Source organism: Protopterus annectens, chromosome 2.part1, assembly GCF_019279795.1.
Source record: "Protopterus annectens isolate FY-2018-M chromosome 2.part1, PAN1.0, whole genome shotgun sequence".
Taxonomy (NCBI): domain Eukaryota; kingdom Metazoa; phylum Chordata; order Ceratodontiformes; family Protopteridae; genus Protopterus; species Protopterus annectens.
This window is the reverse complement of record NC_056729.1, coordinates 508090600-508096415: the sequence shown is the minus strand read 5'-3', so window position 1 is coordinate 508096415 and position 5816 is coordinate 508090600. Positions and strand designations below refer to the sequence as shown.

The 5816-nt window shown below is 38.2% G+C and overlaps 1 non-coding gene across 1 annotated transcript; it reads right to left on the bottom strand.

Annotated features, from left to right (window-relative positions):
* Nucleotides 1-529: 529 nt before the first annotated feature.
* Nucleotides 530-601, bottom strand: TRNAG-UCC. Its single transcript has one exon. It is a non-coding gene; the product is annotated as a tRNA-Gly (tRNA).
* Nucleotides 602-5816: the final 5215 nt, after the last annotated feature.

Genomic DNA, 5816 nt, shown 5'->3' with positions numbered 1-5816 from the left:
TTTCTCCTGCCATCCACACCATGATAAAACAATTTGAACCCATTTCCTAAACACCTGGCCTTACTTCCCTTCCATCTGGTCTCTTGCACACACAATATATCAACCTTCCTTCTCTCCATCATATCAGCTAGCTCTCTTCCTATACCAGTCATACTGCCAACATTCAAAGTTCCTACCCTCACTGCTACACTCCTAACCTTCCTCCTATCTTCCTGCCTTCGGGCATGCCTTCGCCCTCCTCTTCTCCTTCGGCCAACAGTAGCCCAATTTCCGCCAGCACCCTGTTGGCTAACAGTACTGGTGGCGGTCGTTGTTAATCTGGGCCTCGACCGATCCGGTATGCAATTATGAAAAGTTCTCCGCATCAGTAATTTTTGGCAGAAGTTTTACGCCGGATGCCCTTCCTGACGTAACCCTCCCCATTTATCCGGGCTTGGGACCGGCACAAAGAAATGCACTGGCTTGTGCATCCCCAGTGGCTGGGTTCTTGCAGCAGAACCGACATGAGTGTTTAAATGTACAGGCTTCTTGCATTTGCTGGGAATTGAACCCAGGTCGACTGCTTGGAAGGCAGCTATACTCACCACTATACCATCAATGCTACACAATGCAATATTAAATATTTTCTATTTACATTGCTGTTTTGAAGAAGTCGTTATTTAATAACAAGAAGTCAGCTAGCATGTAAAATTTCTTACAACTGAGTAATATGTCTATGTAATGATATTTTTTCCTTCATACCATCACAGTTTTAATATAATTTTTGTCTGACTACTTAACCACGTTTTGTAAAGCTTTGACAATATGTGGTGATGTTTAAACTTTCTGCCTACATTTTTATCCATGTCACAAACCCTTTACTGGTTTCCTTGCATGGCTTTCCTTGTAAAGTACTTGATGACTACAGTGATAAATATGTAAATGTAGTATGCATCAGTTTTGAACTGATCAGATTGCTACTAATAGAAATTTAGAAAATGCCTGGAATCAAGTCTAAAATAATTCCTCACTAATGTGCTGCATTCTAAGCTTTTTGCGTTCATATTTCTTTATGCTCAGACTTTACTTTTGTGCCCACATTTAATCACTGTTTGCATTAGGAATGGTGCCAAAATTTATGTTCATCATAATTTCTTCCTTGAATGTACAATGGTCCCCTTATGCTGAAGCTGAAAGGCAAACATTTAAAAGGCGCTTCTGGTTTCTTTGCTGAGCAATGTGTCAGAGTAAATCTAATATCTCCTGAGGCAGCAGTTTTCCTGAGATGTTTTATATATATATATATATATATATATATATATATATATATATATATATATATTTTTTTTCTGAAACATATGCAAGTATGCGGACATAGTGTTATTTTAAGTGATGGTGTTTGTTAACGCTGTTGTGAATTTGTGCATGCACACGTATCTGTTGAAGTGCTACAAAACATAAATATAACTGTTATTTTAAATGATGGTGTTTGTCAGCACTGTTGTGCATTTGTTCATGCACATGTATCTGTTGAAGTGCTACAAGACATCAGGATAACTCCCTGCTGTACTTAAGGATCATTGCAATCATGATATGTTCTTTGCTTGATTTAAATTCTTGCTAATTATTTGTTGAAAACAGAAAAGCTTTACACAGCACAGGGGAACTTAAATTCTTTCACTGGGAGGATCACTCTACATGCAGCACAATCGGCTTATTTTATTAATCTGAGGTTGCGTTTGCAGGAGTTAAATAAATTTATGTCACCATAAACTATAATGCCAGCCTCCTGTTTCATGAAGAAGAAGAAGCCCTGCTAAATAACAGAAGTATAAATTCTTCAAGTGTTAGATACATACTTTTCAGGCTTTCAACTGTCCAAGATATTTGCAGAATGCCCAGATTTTTGCCTCATATTTTAGGAATGTTTCTTGTATAATTTGTGGTTTTCTAAATTTTCTAGAAAATCACTGAGGATTGAATACACTAAATAATGAGAGGCATTTGAGTTTCAGACTTTGCATCCTTCAGAAAATACACTGTAACACAAGAGCTTTGATTCCAACAACTTTCTAAGTCAAAAGAAGAAATATATAAAGTTTGCCTCTATTTTTTGGGCATTGTCCCACCATTATTTTTGGCTTTGTCCTTTTTTGTGTTAAGAGGTTGAGAGCTATGGCTAGATAATAAAGAATTATACAGTTTTATTTCTGCTTATTGCAAGAATCGGATACAATAGTTAGAACAAAGAAATTTTAAACATTTTTATTGCAACTGAGCTTCACAGTGACAAATCCATACATGCATTTGTGCTTTGTGATATTTTACACTAAGTACCTTGATGAAATGCATTTTGTTGATTTACTCAGAGATCATTCTTTATACTTACTCTTACTGTAAAAGGGCTGGAAATTTTGATGTCATTTGCAGTTTTGCACAGGCAAATTTTATTGTTACCATGAGAAATCCTTTAGTTTTCTTGATCCAAATATAAGACTGTGATGGCTTTATCAAGCTACCATCAGTTTACATATAGAAATAAATCTACATTTTACTAGGGCGTGTAGAGAATACTGAAACAAGATAAAAAACAAATGATAGCGCTTTATAAAAATAAGTTACTTGGAAGTCATTTTAAACTACCTTCTAATAGAAGTGATGTAGTTATAGCAGATCGCACCATGACATTAGCAATTTCTATAATCGTTTGAGATACTTTTACTCTGTACTGTGAGCGAATCATCAGCCCTTATGTGACCAGAATGGCCATTCATTCATTCATTCATAGATTCATATGTTGTTACTAGGCAGTTGACCTGAATGGCTTTTTTGTAGCCTAGATTAACAGTACCACTACATAATATCCCTTTCCATATGGATTACAGGGGCAAGCCCAAGAGTGCATTTCAAATGTCCCATCCATTCCTCCAGGTAGCATTTAAAGATGGTTACTGAAGTGATTTTTTAATGTGAAGGGACATCCTATTTCTGATTAGGGGAATTCAGGTTTTGTTTATACTGCAGTGGATGTGGGTGCCTGTGGTTTTGCATGGTTACTTGACATGTATTCTCTCGAAGGTGAATACAGGTTTTGTTTATACTGCAGTGGACATGGGTGCCTGTGGTTTTGCATGGTTAGTTGAAATGTATTCTCTGGGCGATGAATGCAGGTTTTGTTTATACTGCAGTGGACGTGGGTGTCTCTGGTTTTGCATGGTTAGCTGACATGTAGAAAGTCAGACAGTGCTGATCATTTGAGGCCTTCTTGGTGAGACAGAGGGCACCTCACAGGAGGAGTCTGTATGAGACTGAGAATAGGAATAGTGCTTTAAGGCAATTTGCATAGGACAACAGAAATCATAACTATGATGTTCTAGTTGAAGAAATACGTGAGCAAATACTGCAGTCTTTTCAGCTGGATCATGTCTTTGGTCAGAAACCTACCATAGGGAGAATTATATTTAATTATGTGCTTAATAAGGCAGGAGTAGAGAGAAATGATAACATCTCAGAGCTGGAAGGATATAAGTTTGGTAATTAGCTGGGTTAGATATAACAGTTTTCTAACTACTGCAGACATGGTGATCAAAGGAGAGTTTATTTTCAATGAAAGTGTTGATGTACTTAATAAATGTATTGATTTTGAGTGGGGTGTCATCCACATTACATGTAAAAGGATATTGGTCTTCACCAAAATACAGAATGCAAAGCTTTTTTTTGCATTTAACCTTACACTATGGTCCTGGCATCATGTGTTACATGTGCAAGACTCACTTGTGGGATCAAGTGATCAACAGGAGAGCTAACGATGACATGTTTACAATTATTCGCAAACATTTTCAGTCAGAGACCCATTGTATCAGCTGGAACATTGAGGAAAGAAATATCAAGTAGGACTGGACCCAGCATGGAGCCCTGTTTTATATGTATGTTCCCATTATCGTCATCAGCCTCCTTTTCACATTTTTGTATCGACATGGGCATTGCTTCAACCGTCAGTCTTCTACCTACCTGTTTTAACAGCCATGCATGACTGTTGCAGGTCATCTGTCATGCAATCAATCCATTTCTTTGCTGTATGCACTCATTTCCTCTTTCCTTTTTCCTGTCTCTCCCAAACCTTCTTTACCAGAAAAACGTAATGGTTACACTTATAATGGTTAAAGTCTTTGCATCCCTTAGCACAAGGTATAGAGTTCAAGCCTGACCTCTGGCCAAAGCCTGTATGGAGTTTGCATGTTCTCCCCATATCTCTGTGGCATTCCACCTACCTCTCAAAATCAGTCTGGAAGTTTCCACCTTAGAACTTGAGTGATATGCTGACAGACTATACCCAAAATCGAATGGAGTTGTGGGTACTATCAAGGGAAGAGTTATGTAGACCATTCGCTTTTATCATCAGCTGTGGTCCACAGTATCCTTTAGGTAGGAGAACACAGATCATAGAATGCATGCTGTGTCAAGTCTAAGCACTCGAATATGCAAACATTTTCTCTAGGTGATTGCTGTCACTGTTTAGTGTCAAAAATGAGCAGATGAATTTATATTTAGTTTAATTAGTTTGGCTACAATGCCAGAGTGAAGGATCATGTCAAAGGCTTCATCCAGATTCAGGTGGATTGTATACACTGTTTTACCATTGTTAAAGACCATACTGACATTTCAAAGTTCACAAAATTTACTAGGCATGAGCTATCTTTGTAACCACAAGATGGCATGAGTTAAAGGATGTCAGGCTGCCAATGCGCTTGTTTATGATGTTGCCACTGTCTTTGTAGATAAGGCCGATAAGGCTAATTGATTTGTATTTTCCTGAATCAGTGGTGGGACCACTCTCGTAAAGGGGTATGATCACAGTTGTTCTCCAAACCAATGGTACAGGAGGATTTCAGTGGCTGAGGTCAAAGACATAGCTAGGTCAGCTAGCACCCCAGACAGATTGGTGTTTCTCTCAATCAAGACTTAAGAAATCTTCCAAGGTTGCAAAGCTGAAAACAAAACAAAACAAAAATCTTCTAAACTTGTCTTCTAAACACATTAACTTAAGCAGACACAATATTAGACAGCGCTGATTAAATGAATCATGATATTGCACTCACTTCCATTTCCAAATGTTTTAATCATGTCAATCATGCCCCTTGACACAAATCTCCCAGAGCAACTGCCCCCTTTACCCCACTCTAGTTGTGGTACAGATTCCAGAGTATATCAGTGGCACCGTATTTTATACAAACAAGGTAGCACCCCACATAGTGTTTTATAAAAACAAGGTAGCACCCCAGTACATTTTCAGGCTCCATGTAGCTAGTGTTTATTTACTTCGCAAAAAGAGCTCTTTTTAAAATTTGCTCAGATGTAATCTCTGGGGTGGAAAGTATAGACAATGTAGTATGTAAAGGGTGGGAGGTTGGGGACTGGGGGAAACAAATTTGAACTGAATTTGTCAGCTGATATTTTAGCTACGTCTTCTTGGTTTGAGTGGTGTTATGAATCATATTAGTACAGTACTGTGCAATATTTCTAAGACATTTAACATAGCTGAGGAAGGACTTATGGTTGTCCTTTTAAGTGGTAATAATTTTCAGTTCATACATAGCCTTTAGAAATTTGATTTCATTTCTTTGATGGGAAGTATGCAGACCTGATCACGAGAGGCCATCATCCAGGCAGCCATTGAAGGTTTTCCTGATAAAGTCCTAACCTCCCACTCTGGCATCAGCTGATGGGTTCAGTCTCTAGAACCACTGCTCATGCCTGATTGTGGATACTGCATACACTGCTTACTGTGCTACACCTTGTCATGGCCTAATTGCTGCTGTCACACCTGCATTACAGAA